This window comes from Lissotriton helveticus, chromosome 1_2, assembly GCF_964261635.1.
Source record: "Lissotriton helveticus chromosome 1_2, aLisHel1.1, whole genome shotgun sequence".
Lineage (NCBI taxonomy): Eukaryota > Metazoa > Chordata > Amphibia > Caudata > Salamandridae > Lissotriton > Lissotriton helveticus.
The window spans coordinates 440,910,253-440,928,877 of NC_136058.1; the positions used below are offsets into that span (position 1 = coordinate 440,910,253).

Below are 18,625 nucleotides of genomic sequence, written 5' to 3' on the forward strand. Positions count from 1 at the left end.
ACTGACCTGACCCGTCACAAGAATGACAGAATCTAAATCACCACTGACCTGACCCGTCACAAGAATTACAGCATCTTATGTCACCACTGACCTGACCCGTCATAAGAATGACAGAATCTATGTCACCACTGACCTGGCCTTTCACAAGAATGACAGAATCTATGTCACCACTGACCTGACCCGTCACAAGAATGACAGAATCTATGTCACCACTGACCTGACCCGTCACAAGAATGACAGAATCTGTCACGTCACAAGAATGACAGAATCTATGTCACCAGTGACCTGACCCGTCACAAGAATTACAGAATCTTATGTCACCACTGACCAGACCCGTCACAAGAATGACAGAATCTATGTCACCACTGACCTGACCCATCACAAGAATGACAGAATCTATGTCACCACTGACCTGACCCGTCACAAGAATGACAGAATCTATGTCACCACTGACCTGACCTGTCACAAGAATGACAGAATCTATGTCACCACTGACCTGACCGTCACAAGAGTGACAGAATCTATGTCACCACTGACCTGACCCTTCACAAGAATGACAGAATCTATGTCACCACTGACCTGACCCGTCACAAGAATGACAGAATCTATGTCACCACTGACCTGACCCATCACAAGAATGACAGAATCTATGTCACCACTGACCTGACCCATCACAAGAATGACCGAATCTATATCACCACTGACCCGACCCGTCACAAGAATTACAGAATCTTATGTCACCACTGACCTGACCCGTCACAAGAATGACAGAATCTATGTCACCACTGACCTGACCCGTCACAAGAATGACAGAATCTATGTCACCACTGACCTGACCCATCACAAGAATGACCGAATCTATATCACGATTGACCCGACCCGTCACAAGAATGACAGAATCTTATGTCACCACTGACCTGACCCGTCACAAGAATGACAGAATCTATGTCACCACTGACCTGACCCGTCACAAGAATGACAGAATCTATGTCACCACTGACCTGACCCGTCACAAGAATGACAGAATCTATGTCACCACTGACCTGACCCGTCACAAGAATGACAGAATCTATGTCACCACTGACCTGACCCGTCACATGAATGACAGAATCTATGTCACCACTGACCTGACCTGTCACAAGAATGACAAAATCTATGTCACCACTGACCTGACCCGTCACAAGAGTGACAGAATCTATGTCACCACTGACCTGACCCGTCACAAGAATGACAGAATCTATGTCACCACTGACCTGACCCGTCACAAGAATGACAGAATCTATGTCACCACTGACCTGACCCATCACAAGAATGACAGAATCTATGTCACCACTGACCTGACCCGTCACAAGAATGACAGAATCTATATCACCACTGACCCGACCCGTCACAAGAATGACAGAATCTATGTCACCACTGACCTGACCCGTCACAAGAATGACAAAATCTATGTCACCACTGACCAGACCCGTCACAAGAATGACAGAATCTATGTCACCACTGACCTGACCCGTCACAAGAATGACAGAATCTATGTCACCACTGACCTGACCCGTCACAAGAATGACAGAATCTATGTCACCACTGAACTGACCCGTCACAAGAATGACAGAATCTATGTCACCACTGACCTGACCCGTCACAAGAATGACAGAATCTATGTCACCACTGACCTGACCCGTCACAAGAATGACAGAATCTATGTCACCACTGACCTGACCCATCACAAGAATGACAGAATCTATGTCACCACTGACCTGACCCATCACAAGAATGACAGAATCTATATCACCACTGACCCGACCCGTCACAAGAATGACAGAATCTTATGTCACCACTGACCCGACCCGTTACAAGAATGACAGAATCTATGTCACCACTGACCTGACCCATCACAAGAATGACAGAATCTATGTCACCACTGACCTGACCCGTCACAAGAATGACAGAATCTATGTCACCACTGACCTGACCCGTCACAAGAATGACAGAATCTGTCACCATTGACCTGACCCGTCACAAGAATGACAGAATCTATGTCACCACTGACCTGACCCGTCACAAGAATGACAGAATCTATGTCACCACTGACCTGACCCGTCACAAGAATGACAAAATCTATGTCACCACTGACCAGACCCGTCACAAGAATGACAGAATCTATGTCACCACTGACCTGACCCGTCACAAGAATGACAGAATCTATGTCACCACTGACCTGACCCGTCACAAGAATGACAGAATCTATGTCACCACTGAACTGACCCGTCACAAGAATGACAGAATCTATGTCACCACTGACCTGACCCGTCACAAGAGTTACAGAATCTATGTCACCACTGACCCGGCCTTTCACAAGAATGACAGAATATATGTCACCACTGACCTAACCCGTCACAAGAATGACAGAATCTATGTCACCACTAACCCGGCCTTTCACAAGAATGACAGAATCTATGTCACCAGCTCTGGAGGCAGCAGCTTTTGTGGCTATTTCTTTGGTAATGTTCAAATACTGAATAATTGCTGCTATTTTCCGAGCTGCTATTCCTAAATTTCATACTGTGTGCAGTCTGCAGATTTAGTTCACTTTCACGACATAACCTGCACTGTGAAGTTTCCTTCAAAAAAAGATTTGTTTTTGAGAATTGTCTTCCGAAAAGTGAAATTTCTTCGCCCTGTTTTTCTCCAGTTATTCCTACCTTCTTGGTGATCAGTCATTACATCACAGATAAGAACAGCTGGAGTCATTGTATACCAGCAATACATCAGGAGTCGCTCCATCAGGAATACCTTTAGAGTACACCTTGGCAGGTACTTTTTAAAATGGTTATATATTTGTAAATATATGTATGCTAGCTCTGTAGACTTTGAAACACGACAGCTAGGTTTGAATCCTGGCTTGGCTCAACATCCTGTGTTTCTGGACAAATCGCTTAAACCATTAACACAGAGTTAAAAAATCTGTAATTTTGGTGCATACTCTGGTTCTGTTGTAAAGTGCTCTAATGCACTTGGGCAAAATTTGCACTATTTAAATCTATAAAAAATATCTACACACATACACTTATCCATGCCCAGTGTTTTGGACGCAATAAACAGAGAATTTCTTGCATCTACATGGACCAGGTCTTGTCATATTGTCTTGTCTATAAATATATATATATATATATATATATATATATATATATATATATATATATATATATATATTACCTACTGGCGGTCGCCAGTAGGTATATATAGTTAGGATTTTTTCTCTATGGGTTTTTTGAAAATTCTATGTCTAATAACTTTGGCGTTTGTGGACGGAATCGGCTGAAATTTTCAGGAAAATGGCACATTTTGTTTCTGAGCAGCCCTTGAAAATTTGGGGGGGGTTCGTCCAGTGGGGGCCGAGAAAAAAGGGGGGTCCCAAAACGTGTTTTTAACATTGAGTTTTCCATAGGGCGGTTGGCCTCACTTTTAGCCCGAACGGCTGAATGGATTTGCACGAAACTTGGCAAAATTGTAGGGACTGGTAGCCCGATGTGCCTTTTGTAGGTCTCAATATATGTGCTCCAGTGGATTTTGAGAAATTAACGTTTAAAAAAAGATATATATCTGTAACAGCGGACCGGTTAGCGCTCTGGTTCGCGGACTTTTCGCGCAACGGAGCTTTGTGAAGCGAAGCTGATTGGTTCTCCGGCGTCTGTCAACATTCCAAACAGTCCGTAGCGGCCGCCATCTTGTCTCTCGGTAGGATCGAGAGACAAGAGGAGGTCAAAACAAAGGGGGAAATAACTATAAGGGGGCATAGTAGATCCTCGCTGACCCCCTAGGTTTGATGTGGAGGTTTTAAAAGGGCCCCGCGGGGCAAAAAAAACCCAAAATAATAATAATCGAACGGCTGAATGGATTTGCACGAAACTTGGCAAAATATTAGGGACTGGTAGCCCGATGTGCCTTTGCTAGGTCTCAATATATGTGCTCCAGTGGATTTTGAGAAATTAACGTTGAAAAAAAGATATATATCTGTAACAGCGCTCCGCTTCGCGTACTTTTCGCGTTACGGAGCTTTGCGAAGTTGATTGGTTCTCCGGCGTCTGTCAACATTCCAAACAGTCCGTAGCGGCCGCCATCTTGTCCCTCGGTAGGATTGAGAGACAAGAGGAGGCCAAAGCGAAGGGGGAAATGACCATAAGGGGGCATAGTAGATCCTTCCTGACCTCTTAGGTTTGATGTACCATTTTGCCAAGTTTGGTGTAATTCCGTTCAGCCATTCAGGCTGTAGACGTATGTAAATGTCCTATGGAAAATTGCATGGGGAAAACACATTTGAAAGTGTTGAAATTTAGAACCAATTAAAATGTTACTTTGGTTTTGTATTTGTGTGTGATGAAAGTTAATTGGTTATGTATATATGTCAAATGAGAGGAAACCACAGCCATTTTGTGATACTACTGTCTGAGGTACATTTGTGAGGAATTTTTGGTGGTGAATTTCTGGTGTTTGATTTACACAGTACTAAAACTTCTGCTACTTTTAAAAAGGTGAGTTGTTAATTTGTAAGGGGAACTATGTTGTACACTTGAAGATAATTTGAAAAATGTTTTCTGTTATTTATTTGCAGTCCTTCTGTTATACTAAATACTTGATGAAGTTAGTTTTATATTATGTATTACTAAAAACGATAAATGAAAGTGATTATTTTTTTCTGCAATTTACAGCAAGCAATTTCAAAATAAAATGGCTCACAATGAAGAGACCGTGGCAATTTCTTTTGAATTGTCCACTACATTGATTGAAATTGAGAGCACCAATAATGAAATATTGTCACAAGGAGGACATGACTTGTATGATTCCATTAGATTGATTGAAATGGACAGCACCAAGAATGAAATATTGTCACAAGGAGATGACTTGAATGATTCCACTACATTGATTGAAATTGAGAGCACCAATAATGAAATATTGTCACAAGGAGGAGATGGCTTGTATGATTCCATTAGATTGATTGAAATGGACAGCACCAATAATGAAATATTGTCACAAGGAGGAGATGACTTGAATGATTCCACTACATTGATTGAAATTGAGAGCACCAATAATGAAATATTGTCACGAGGAGATGACTTGAATGATTCCACTACATTGATTGAAATGGACAGCACCAATAATGAAATATTGTCAGAAGGAGGAGATGACTTGAATGATTTTTTTGATCAATCTCTTGATGGCGAATTTATCGAGTGTTTGGAGACCATAGAGTTACAAGAATCATCATTGCAGACTTTTAATGAGGAGATTCCAGATGAGATGATTGAAGAGGAAATTACTGATGAGGACATGTTACTAGTTGTTTCAAATTTAGAAAATTCTGAAGAATAAATTTATATTTAGAAATCAAAAATTGTTTGAGACATTATTCATTTTTATTTTTAATTTATGAGGTTGTAGCGAAGTGATTGTAGTATAAAATGAGACTTATAGTATAGAGTGCAACATTTTTATGTTACATGGTAAGTTTACTCATATTTACTTCCCTTCTGCCACTATATTATCTCCAATGTGTATTTGACATGTCTTCTTCATCTCCGGCCTCCTTTCTCTCACTGTGTGTCTCCGATGCATCTTATCGCTGGTATTTTGTGTAATTACAGAAGAGAGTAAAATAAAATAGTTCGGAACGTGAAAAGGGGGCAAAGTAGAGTACTCCTCACCCCCTAGGCCTTTTTAGGCGGTCCCAAAAGGATCAGTTTCTGCTTTCCTGAGAGATTATGGTATGAGTTCCATATACCACAATAACTTGCATTACAACATGCAAGATATCTATCTCCTATTACCAACTTTTGGAGATATTCGCGCTAAGCGCGAATATCTCCAAAAAGTAACACCTGCCCTGAGCAGTTCTTAGCCATGTTATCCAATGGGAGGTGGATAACATGGCTAAGAGCATTAGCTCGGTAATGCATGAATATCGCTGAGTTTTTAGCGATATTCATGCATTGCGGCCGTTTATTATCGCATTTGCGATAAACCTTGATAATAGTAAGGTTTATCTTCGATAATTTCTGACGATGCTTAGTGGTAAAAAATTGGTTGGTAAGCATCGTTAGCGATAAATATCGCTTAACTTTGGTAATATGCCCCAACGTCTGTTAACGTTCGATTCGAAGGAAATGAGGAAGTGTTGAAAAACATTGTCTGCGCCATCTTGCCTTTTTTGAAATGCCACACTTTTGTCGTGCACGGCAGCCATTTTAGGTGTCTTGACCAGACCCACTCTCTGCACGCTGTCGATTCGTAGCATGGCTCCTCACCCACGCAAGCATCTTCCCTAGGCACTGGTCACCACCGCTCTCTGTCTTATGCATGGGCAATAAACCTCCCCCCATCTGCGCTGCTCTTCCCTGAGAATCACACTCTGTGCCCGCCCGACACCTCCCTTTCGCCCTATTCACTACCGCACCCTCTGACACTCCTCTTTCTCTGTGTCCGATTGTCCAGGCTATCAGCTAGCCCTGCAGATGTAGTTTATGGCCACAGCTGTAAAGAATCACCCCTCTTCAAAGGAGTTATAGTAGATCAAGGCCCACACCCGATGTGATCCGTCACAGCACACGCGTTCCTACTATCTGAAAACCATCCTGTATTGTGATTGGGGAGGGGACCGAGCCTGAAGCGGAAGATTCCAGGAATGACTCTTTGTACATCAAAGTTTTTACAATTATGTGTCACATTAAAAATATATAGCACTCCAACAAAGTAGTAGGAATATAAAACTTTAATAACATATAAATATATACAACAAAACAAAAACAGTAAAAACATTTAAACAACGAAGAGACCGTGGCAATTTCTTTTTAATTATCCAATAGATTTATTGAAATTGACAGCACCAATAATGAAATATTCTTGTCAGTAGCGGTCTGTTGTGCGAATAGTTCCAAGGCAGCAGAACGCGCTGAAATCTAGATGGCACGAAAGTGATGTCTAGTAAGTTGCCGCCCAGCAAAAAACGGCGTGGGGCGCCGCGGGGGTGAGTGAGTCCAGTAGGCACCACAGCTATTCTTACCGGCATTGCAGAATTACTGCTGGGGACAATGCCTGTGCTGTAGCAGGGTCACAGCAGAAACAAAAAGGATTCTGTTGAAGATGTTGTTGGTTTCAATTTGAAAACAGTTCTGGTGTCAACTGCTATGCTAATGTAGTGGTTAATGTTTTGTTTTCTCTACAAAATGTAAAAGAGGGGGAGGCAGTCCAAAGTTCCGTTAAAAGGGCAAAGGAAAGGATCGGTGGTTTGAACTATCAGTCAAAAAGGGGAGGGGGTGCAATAATTTTTCCTACCGGGTCACACTGTGCTTTCACCGGAAGTGAGGTCTGCAGGATTGTAGTAATTCAAAGTGAGGCTGGCGCCAGCATGGGAGCGCCGACGTCCCGCGGATACAGTTTCGTCACTCCACGGGCGATCATGGCAGTCATTCCCCATCGGGGGTCGGAGACTCCCGCGGCTCCTCTAGAATCTTCAAGGTCGTGGAGGACTACGGTGGTGGAGTCAACCAGTGACCGGGCCATTTCTTTATGTTGGGCCCGCTCTTGCCAGGTCGACAGCCATTTTGAGAGTTCGGCAGCTACCGGCGATCGCGGGGTCACATGAGCGGACGGGCTCCACCCTGCCGGGCGAGACGTTGCAGCATGGCCACAGTGGAAGAACCGTTATCTAGGTCGTTCCGAAACTGTGCAGCACTGTAGTTGTTAGGATGCCACCGCCTGGAGCGCTGAGGGTGCAGCTGGGAAGCCTCCACCTGGGGAGGCGGGAGAGGCCTGTTCGCACCGTCTCTCCCTCCCAGTGCACCCCACGGCGTCTCGCTTGAGATTTGTTATGGCCGGACCAGGCGATGAGGACGAGGGGGGGGTCGGAGGCATGTGCAAGACATCCCCCTCCAGTGTTGTCGCAGCCATTATAAAAGAAAGAAGTGTCCCGTCCGTCTTCGGGCCGGGCTTCCGGTGGATGTCGGCCGGACGCCCCTGGCTCTGGCCCCATGAACGGGTTTCTTGGTTTATCGGCTGCAGCCGGATCCCGTCGGCCTCGGCCCCCCGACCGTTGGTGGTCGGACCGGAAGAGCATGTGGCGGGACTACCTGCAACTCTCAAGGGCCACCGCGGCCGGACTGGGAGAGAGAGGGGAGGGTCGAGGAGACATTCCCCCCCCCTGCAACTGTTCAGCGTTGTAAAGGCAATCCCCTGGCCGGGTCCCGCTGGTCTCGGCCTCTCCTCCGGCTACACCCTACGTTAGGATCTCCTGGCCGAGGCGTGGCAGCAGGACCTGCCTTATATGGGCTGCTCCCGGCTGGGCGTAGCCGGAACCCTGCCCCACCTTGGAAGTTTCCAGAGTGGGGGTGGATGTTCTACTGACTTGCATTTTCCCTAGTCTATCGATTTTTTTGGCGTGGCAGGCGGTGGGACAGCGAGGGGTGATTTGGTTTCTCTTACTGTTTTTCTGGTCTCTCACCACTGGCATATTTTAACGTTTTCTTGTTTCTAGGACATTAATAGGTTTTATCATTACGTTATGTTATCGTTTCTTTGTTCGTTGTTTAATAAAAGTTCATGTTCATCAGTGGCCTACTGATTTTCGTTTTCCTATTTTTTTCTTTCCAGGTTGTTTCATGGTAAAGTTTCTGTTAACAGGATACAGTGATCACTTCGTTATTATTGCATATGTCCTTTTCACTAGGGGTGCTCTCTGGTCGGGCCAGATGACGTATCTCTAGTAAATGGTCCGGGTGAAAAAGGTGCATCAATCAGTGGGGAGTAGATAGGCATGACAGATTACAACGGGGGAGAACGGTCCGCATTACGTACCCTTTCACTACTTGCAAAGATTTTCCTACGTTTATTTGCAAACAGGGAATACCTCCAAAAAGAACTAATTCCCAAACAGTCAATGTTCGGACAATCAATCAATCAATGAGGAATGAAATAGGTACGACGTGTTAAAGGCTTGCGTTACCTACCCTTCACTATCTGCAAAGGGAGATAGAATATTCCTATTCTTCCTCGTTTGCAGGTAGAGAAGATCGTTAAGAGAATTAACTTCGAACAATTCAATGCTCGATTGAAACAATCAACAAGGGGTACTGTGAACACAAATGAACGCCGCTTATATACATACGCATTGCTATTTTCAACAGGTTGTTCCTAATGTTTCTATTTTAGCGAGGTCAAAAGAGATCCCATTAGTGGCCTACTGATTTTGCTCGATTCCTTTTGTTTTTTTACACGATTTTTCGCTATCTGCAAAGACTAAACAGAGTATTGCGACTCTGTGCTTGTTTGTAAATAGAGAATGAACCAAAGAGAACAATCAATCAAATGGAGAGAGAAGCAGGCACGACGGATTACAAAGGGGGAAAGGGCTGCGTTAACTACCCTTCACTATCTGCAAAGAGAGAGTACTCCTAATAGAAATGAGGGGTGGGGGGCAGCAATCAAAGCAGATCAGTGTGCATAAACACGAAAAAAAAAATTCTTACCACGTACTTGACATTCGACAGCTTATGATATTTGCTATTAAAAAACCATTGAAATTCACTGAAAAAACCATAGGTTATAGACCATATATAGTTAGGAATTAGCATTTACAAAACCTTGAAAATTCACTGAAAAAACCATAGGTTATAGACCATATATAGTTAGGAATTAGCATTTAAAAAACCTTATTTTACTCACACAAAACCATTGAAATTCCATATATAGTTAGTTGCACTAACTATATATTGCGCACCCGCAATCCACTGCTGATGATGTCACATATTACATCATTCATGACATGGTCAGTGACATCACTGATGACAACATCCAGTGACTATGTTTCTGTAAAGTTAAAATATGTCTTACATATTGAAGAATGAGTGGATGTATAAGTGTCTGGACGAAGGATTTAGTAGGTGCATGACTGAATGTATGAGTGAGTGATTAAATGTGTCTCACTGAGTGCATGGGTTAGTGACTAAACTGTCTTAATTTGTGCATCATTATGTCTGTTGTTCTGTAAACTGCTGCATGTGTTGATCAGTAGCTATATGAGTAACTATATGGGTTATTGATTGATTGCCCAAGTATTTGCATGGGAGACTGAGTGTGTGTGTGGCTGGATGGGAGGTGTGTGACTCTGTACAGATCAATGTGTACTTGTATCAATGATTGTATAAGAGAGTAAGTATGTGTTAGTATATGGTTGAAAACGTAAGGTGCTCTATGTTTAACTGTATAGAGTAGAAAATGGAAGTGTGATTGATTCTTTACAGGACTGACTAGGTGTGTGAGTAACTCCATGGATGAGTGGCAGAGTGTGAGTGTCTGTATAGGTGTATGAGTGCATATGATTGTGTTGTAAACATGAGTGATTGTATGTATGAATGATTGTATGGGTGAATGAGTGAATGTGTGTGTAGACGTAGGAATCAGTGAGTACGTATGTAGTAACTAGTATTGGTGTGTCAATGGTTTCAAAAATTATACTCTGTTTTTAACACTGGGTGAAACAGAGGTTATATTAAAATGTGAGGAGATGCATTGTATTGTCACATGAATGATATCATCAGTGATGTGGTCATTGATGTCAAATGAGATGTCATCAGTGATGTCATTTGAGATGTCATCAGTGATGTCATCAGTGATGTCACTGACCATGTCATGAATGATGTAATATGTGACATCATCAGCAGTGGATTGCGGGTGCGCAATATATAGTTAGTGCAACTAACTATATATGGAATTTCAATGGTTTTGTGTGAGTAAAATAAGGTTTTTTAAATGCTAATTCCTAACTATATATGGTCTATAACCTATGGTTTTTTCAGTGAATTTTCAAGGTTTTGTAAATGCTAATTCCTAACTATATATGGTCTATAACCTATGGTTTTTTCAGTGAATATATATATATATATATACATACATTTATATATATATATATATATATATATATATATATATATATATATCAATGCTCGAAGGTGTCCACCTTTGAGTAGCACGCGAACAGCAGCTTGGTTTATGTATAGGTGAGGACGGGGATCCACTTGTAGATGCCGCTCCGTACGGGATCTGCCCGACGCGTTTCGAAGCTCCATTTGCTTCTCTTCAGGGGCTTTAACGGAGGCGGTGTGCGCAACCGCCGACCCACTTCCCCATTTTATATATAACACACCCACCGATGGGAGGCTCAAATGAGACTGTGCATTCTGGGAAGCACACAATCAAGTCGGTTCGGTTCAAAAACTTTATTCGATTCAAACAAAGAATCATAATAGTATACATTTATAAAAAAAAAACATAATTACAATTGTAAAACGAACCATCTATAATTTACACATTAAAAAATTAAAACATAAACTGATACATTCCACAGATCATTTGTCAAAAATAAAAACATACAAACAATAGGGCTCATACTAATCGCCCTAAGTCAGCGAGTATTATTACACACAATAGTTATAATTGAGTGACCCTCATACAGCAACAAGTAATTACAGGTTCCCACAACAATGTATTAGTCTAAGGCCAAATTAACCATACCGCTTCCTAATCTGGAGTGACACTCGTATAAAATTTAACATGGCGGAACATACTCCAGAAGATGATAGCGATAATAAGTAGTCAAAACCTTCTTTATAATTACATGGTTGCCGCCCCTTCAGGATAGGCTTGATAAATCTGATCCTTGGTTCCTGATATAAGGAACAAAAGAGGACAACATGTATGGTGTTCTGACTAACTCTGTTATTGCATGGGCAAGGGGGCAGCCTCTCACACCAACCCCCTTGTTTTGGAAAGGCGAAAAGAAAGTGAAGAATGTTTAGCCTAAACCTTGTGAGATAAAACCGCCATTGTACATGGATTGTAAAAGTTAAATAAAACTGGTGCTGTAGTTTTTCCACACAACCTGTTGGCCTAACCGGACATAGTGTGTTTAAGGATTTCCGGTAACTTGTTTTAATTTGGGCTTTAATGTCTCCCTGGATATTTTCAGGGTTGTCATAAACATGACCCAGACCTATTTTATGCAACATATCACTGACATATGACAACCAAGGAATCTGCTTTGCATTGTCAAGACTCTTACAGTCTAGGAGAATATCTCTGGAAAGCTGGAGGTCCTCAGATAGCCATATTTTATCCCATAGTAAAAGAGGCGGGAGACGAATGATATCAGTCACATAACTCATTCCCATTTCATCATGGCAGAAACTATTTGATGTACCCGATGGAATTGATAATACGCGTTTTAAAAATTTGTTTTCCATGACCTGTAACGTGGCAGGGCTTTCAGTCCCCCATACCCCTGCCCCATAAGTGGCCACGGATAGACATTTAGATCTATACAGAGTTTTTAGGTGCGCCACCGGTTTTTGGCCAAGCTTACCACAAAAGCGAAACAGGCCCTCTATGGATCGACTGGCACTCTGAGCTTGAAACTTCATTAATGGGGCCCAGCTGAGTTTGTTATTAAAGAGATTTCCCAGGTAATTAAAGTGATCTACCTTTTCAATGGTAAAGTCATTTACCATGAGCTTCCTGGATTTTGACCCTTTTGGACCACAGACCATTACAAAAGATTTTGCAAAATGTACCTTCAGATCCAGGTCCAGCATGAAGGTATTAAAGGCATCAAGACAAATCTGCATACTATTTCTTGTAAGGGTCATTAGTACCGTGTCGTCGGCATAAGAAAGCATAGGAATACTATTACTGTTTACCTTTGGAAAGTCACAGCAGTGATCCAACAAATACTTCTCCAGGCCGTTTGTATATACTAAGAACAAGAAAGGCGCTAAAATGCAACCTTGTCGCACACCCTCGGTTGAGGGAATAGATTTTGTTTTTTCCCCCCCTGGACCGAACCTTATAGCCACAGTTGTTGCTGCATGCAATCTGCGGAGCAATGTAACCAAAGGTTCCTCAAAACCCATGTCATCCATCATTTGCCACAGCTTGCTTCTACAAACAGTGTCAAAAGCACTTGACAAGTCCATGAAGGCGAGGTGGATGGAGGAATTCTTTGCCTTCATGTACTTGCCTATAATTAGTGCCAGATTCAGACACTGTTCGACCGCCCCCTTTCCTCTTCTGAATCCGTATTGGGAGTTTACAATAAGGCCCACAGAATCTGCCCATGTTTCCAGTCTGGCCAGAATAACCCTTCCCAATAATTTGCATGATGCATCAATTAATGATATAGGGCGATAGCATCGGGGATCACACCTATCACCCTTCTTAAAAATCGGAACAACCACTGCCTCCTTCCATGATGCAGGGATACGGCCAATAACAGCTGCCCTAAACACATTCAGTAACAATGGTGCCCATACATCAATATTATGCCTAAAAAAGTCCAGAGGCACAGCATCCGGACCAGGAGCTTTTAATAGTATACCTTTCCTCAAGGCCTCCTCCACCTCTTGCAATGTAATCGAGGAACGTAGAGAAAAAGCTGTGGATGAGGCCACCAGCTCCCTAGTGTCAACCAGCAAGCCCAGAGGTGATATTGCATTTGGGTTAAAGATTTTTCCAAAATGGTCTTCCCACGATTCACCAGTAATCTGCATCACTATATTATCTTTACTATCGCTCATAAAAAGGGGACGATTCACTACTTCCCAAAAAAGCCTACTGTCTTTTAGCTCTGAGGCCTTCTCTAGATCTTCCCAGGCAAGGTTTTTTAGCTCCTGCTTTCTTTTTCTAATAGCCTCTTTATAGGCCATTCTAGTCGTTCTGACCAACTCTTTATTCCTTGGTTTTTGTTGTAGGGCCATTTTTAGGGATTTGTGCAATGCAGAGCACACGGCATCAAACCATCTAAAACCCTTTGGGTTATTTTTCCCAATTGGTTTTCTAAGATGCTCAGCCACATGCCCACATAAGGTTTCAAAATTCCTAATGACCTTTTCAGGATCGGATGTTGGCGCTAAACATGACTCAAATTCAGAGCTATGGACATTTAAGATCTCTGCCTCTAAGCCTACAGCATCTATTTTCCCCCACTTCAAAATTACACCTTGGTTCCTGTTATATTTTATGGGTTGCTCCCAAACTGGATGTTTTGTAGTAACAGGACAACACAAAGATAACATTAGGGGGTTGTGATCACTTGCAGCGTTTGCAATTACCTCAAGCTTGTCAACATAATGGAAGTAGCTACTAGACACAATGGCAAAATCAATGACACTCATCGAACCTCTAGTTCCCTGAAAGGTTGGTATTGGTAATAAGTTAGGGGCAACCCAAGGCTCCACTATACATAGATCATTTAAAACAATGATGTTATTTAGTGCATTCCCCTGTGGTGTGTGCTTAACAGGGGTTGTTCATTTAGATCCTCCAAACCACACACATTTGAACCACCAAATTTACACAGCGAACAGTTGAAGTCACCAACCCAAATGACGAATAATAAAGGCCGATCACTGCGTGCATTACATATTACTTCCTCCAGGCTCATAATTATGGATATCTCATTATCATCAAAAACATTATGATACCAGTTGATCAGTAACAGCGGCTCAGGAAACAGATTTTCCAACAAAAGCAATTGGTACCATGGAGTATCCACTATCTTAGAAGTTGCCAAATTGTTCAATTTGAGGGAAATTGCTGTCATTATCCCGCCCCTTGCCCTCCCTGCTGTTGATGGCACCGCCAGAACATTAAACGGTTGAAAGCCATCAATGTCCTGGGCCGATCAGCTCCATGTCTCCTGAAAACACATAATCCAACCAAGCCTCATCCTCTAATCTACCAGCAAGACCTGCGATATTCCATGAGATTAGGCGCAGCCTTGGTTCCCCCAAATTGTCACCCACAAGTTCTGGTCGAGTTGCCAAAACTTGTCCTGGGGCAGATAAATTCGGCTCACATTCTGGAGTAATAAGAAACTCTGGCTCTAATGGGTTAATAATCTGTGCTTCACAGGCTGAGACATCCTCCACAAAGGTATCCTTCCATCTTACACCCTCATTCTCCCTCAACTTCAACTCCAACTCTCCTCTGAGGGATACATTTTCCTTTTGGCTGACTGATGGTCAATCTAGCCCCTCCATTCCCACTAGTGGATCAAAACGGTTTCTTAGGGGAATATTATTACTTGGAATCCACCCTAAATATTCCTCTACCAGGGGATGGAATAGATTGGATAATGGTATGTCCCAGTATTCCCTGGGATTATTAATGTAAAGATGATTATTATCAACCGAAGGTTGTTGTGGATTTGGGTACAAGGGTTGGAAAAAAGAATTATCGTTCTTACTGTGATATCGTGGGCAGCCGGGTTCGGGGTGAAATTTTGTCCATATATTGGATCAGGTCTACGCAACAAAGAAGGATGATTGGTGGACATGGGTTGGTGAAAAGGGGTATCATGCTCGCTGTAATATCTATGTACAGCCTGATTCCGGGTTGTATTAGTTCTATATAATACATCAGATCTATGCTTCATTGGGGGGTGGTTCTTAGGTAGCGTTAGCGGATTGTTTACGGGCGACATCAGAGCTTCTGGGTAGAAGTAACTCAGGTTCCGCGTTGAAATGCCTCCCTTGCAACTCCCGTGAAACCAGTCACTAATATACGTGACCAGTCTATGGTCTTTGAAATTTACTATTATCACGTCCCCTTCGATATCCTTGGGTCGTGAGCCTACCCAGTTGCAGCGTCTCACTGACACTATGTCTCCATTTAGGTGCGGGGGGAGTGGTCTATTCTTACGCAGCCAGTGGATGACTTTGTTTTTAAGACTAGAATTATATTCTATATTTCCAACTGACATTGCCGGAACACCTGTAAGAATAATGACATAGTTTAAAGATTCCATGGGTAAGTCTGCTACAGTACTAGGTTTAGCTCTGGTTATATTGGTAGCCTTTCTAGGAAAATCCTTTGTGTTTTGGCCTCTTTTTGATACACTTATATGGGCTTTTTCTTTGTTTATTTTTTCGGTGACTGTGGCAATTTTAAAGCCCGCTGATTCATTTGATTTTATAGCAGCTGGCGTGTTGTTGGTTATGGTTGTATCAGGTTGTTGCCTAGGTGGGTATTTGGGATGCTGTTTAGCTGCAGGGAGCATTTTACTTTGGTTAGTAGGTAAATGATGATCCGTCCCACTTTTCTCTGGCAGGATCTGATCCATTTTCTCCCCCAACCTTTTGACTCTTTCAATTATAGGAAGTATTAATGCTTTTAGGATGCGTTCAATATCCTCTAAAAGCCCTTTATAGTTAGGTGCAAGTTTCGAAGTAACAGTTGGATACCCTATAGAATCTGCCTTCCCTGCATCTTTAATTGTCTTGTGTGGGGAATACATGTTACTAGTAACCATGGGGAGAAATCTATCCACCTTTCTGACTCCTCCCTTTCTTCTCTTCTTTCTCGGCGGGGAGCGGAAAGCGCTATTAGTCCTCCTAGTAAGAGGTGTTTTGGACTTTTTGTCAGATGCAATAATCGATTGTAAGTCTAAAGCTAAAGGTGTAAACACGGGAGAAGGTACGTTTATATTATAAAGTGGAACCACATCAATCGGTAGAGGTGTGCTAAGGTCAATTAGAGAATTGGATATTTGGGTTGACTCAATAGTATTGGAATCAGAAAGAGCTATAATAGCGTCTGGAGCTGATTGGGTCTCTTGAAATATTAGTGGTATGTTTTCTGTGCTGAATAAATCAGCATCAGTTTCTTTATGTGTAGCTAAGTCTGATAAAGAACATGTGTCAACCTTCTGAAAAGCATGGAGTGGTTGTTTTTTTAAAGGAGTTCAATAGAGAAGCGGCGCTCGGCACGCTTCTCTGCCAGCGTGATCTCTCTATCAACCTCGCTTTTAACTCTAGCAAAATATTTATCCAATGGACCAAGAATAGATACTCCTACAGTGTTAGGTAAAGGGTTCAAATCCGATGAAGACATCTTAGGTATAGGGAAGTCCTTAAGAGATGTAAATTACAATTCACAATAAACGCGGTTATACGATACGAAGCATATATCGCACAACTTACGTTAGTGTGAAAAGGTAAATGGCTGTTAACAATGTTAGGGTACGATACCACTGACCCGATGTCCAAATGTCAAGGGGTGGCCCAGCCCGGCCTCCTTCGGCCCCGGACGGCCACAGACGGTCCCGCCCTTGTCCCGGGCTTCTCCCGGTCGCTACCGCGCAGCGGGACTGATCTACTGTGTTTATTAGTTCAGTGTGGAGGAGGGAGGAGCCTGCAGGGAGAGTGGCTCAGGTGGTTTCAATAGAGGCTGGCGGGCGCTCCTGGGACTAGTAGTCCTGCGCCCACGCTCACTCGCAGCCCTGCAACCCCAAACACCAACAAACCCCACCACAGGCGTAGCGTTTGTCACTCCTCACCAGGAGTCACGAAAGATGCAGTCACCAAGATCCCACACGAAGCGGGACCCTCGGAGCGGGTTCCGCGAGCAGTCAATGGAGGCACAGGGAAATTCTGCTGCTGGCCGTAAGAACGAGGTACAAAGTCTCCCAGTGAGGATCCAGGTACAACAGCTTATCAGTTCACTTGCGTAGGGAGGGAGGAGCCTGCAGGGAGAGTGGCTCAGGTGGTTTCAATAGAGGCTGGCGGGCGCTCCTGGGACTAGTAGTCCTGCGCCCACGCTCACTCGCAGCCCTGCAACTCCAAACACCAACAAACACCACCACAGGCGTAGCGTTTGTCACTCCTCACCAGGCGTCACGAAAGATGCAGTCACCAAGACCCCACACGAAGCGGGACCCGCGGAGCGGGTTCCGCGAGCAGTCAATGGAGGCACAGGGAAATTCTGCTGCTGGCCGTAAGAACAAGGTACAAAGTCTCCCAGTGAGGATCCAGGTACGAAGGCTTATCAGTTCACTTGCGTAGGGAGGGAGGAGCCTGCAGGGAGAGTAGCTCAGGTGGTTTCAATAGAGGCTGGCGGGCGCTCCTGGGACTAGTAGTCCTGCGCCCACGCTCACTCGCAACCCTGCAACCCCAAACACCAACAAACACCACCACAGGCGTAGCGTTTGTCACTCCTCACCAGGCGTCACGAAAGATGCAGTCACCAAGACCCCACACGAAGCGGGACCCGCGGAGCGGGTTCCGCGAGCAGTCAATGGAGGCACAGGGAAATTCTGCTGCTGGCCGTAAGAACGAGGTACAAAGTCTCCCCGTGAGGATCCAGGTACGAAGGCTTATCAGTTTACTTGCGTAGGGAGGGAGGAGCCTGCAGGGAGAGTGGCTCAGGTGGTTTCAATAGAGGCTGGCGGGCGCTCCTGGGATTAGTAGTCCTGCGCCCACGCTCACTCGTAGCCCTGCAACCCCAAACACCAACAAACACCACCACAGGCGTAGCGTTTGTCACTCCTCACCAGGCGTCACGAAAGATGCAGTCACCAAGACCCCACACGAAGCGGGACCCGCGGAGCGGGTTCCGCGAGCAGTCAATGGAGGCACAGGGAAATTCTGCTGCTGGCCGTAAGAACGAGGTACAAAGTCAACCGCCGACCCACTTCCCCATTTTATATATAACACACCCACCAATGGGAGGCTCAAATGAGACTGTGCATTCTGGGAAGTGTGGTCCGGGAAGCACACAATCAAGTCCTGTATGGACTCCACAA

At 43.8% G+C, this 18,625-nt stretch overlaps 1 long non-coding RNA gene across 1 annotated transcript in view; it reads left to right on the forward strand.

The window, feature by feature from the left end:
• Positions 1–18,625, forward strand: part of LOC144808015 (uncharacterized) — a 99,815-nt gene that overhangs the window by 13,264 nt on the left and 67,926 nt on the right. Inside the window, exon 2 of the long non-coding RNA XR_013606569.1 lies at positions 2,693–2,814. This is a non-coding gene — a long non-coding RNA (uncharacterized LOC144808015). The remainder of the gene's footprint in view (positions 1–2,692; positions 2,815–18,625) is intronic.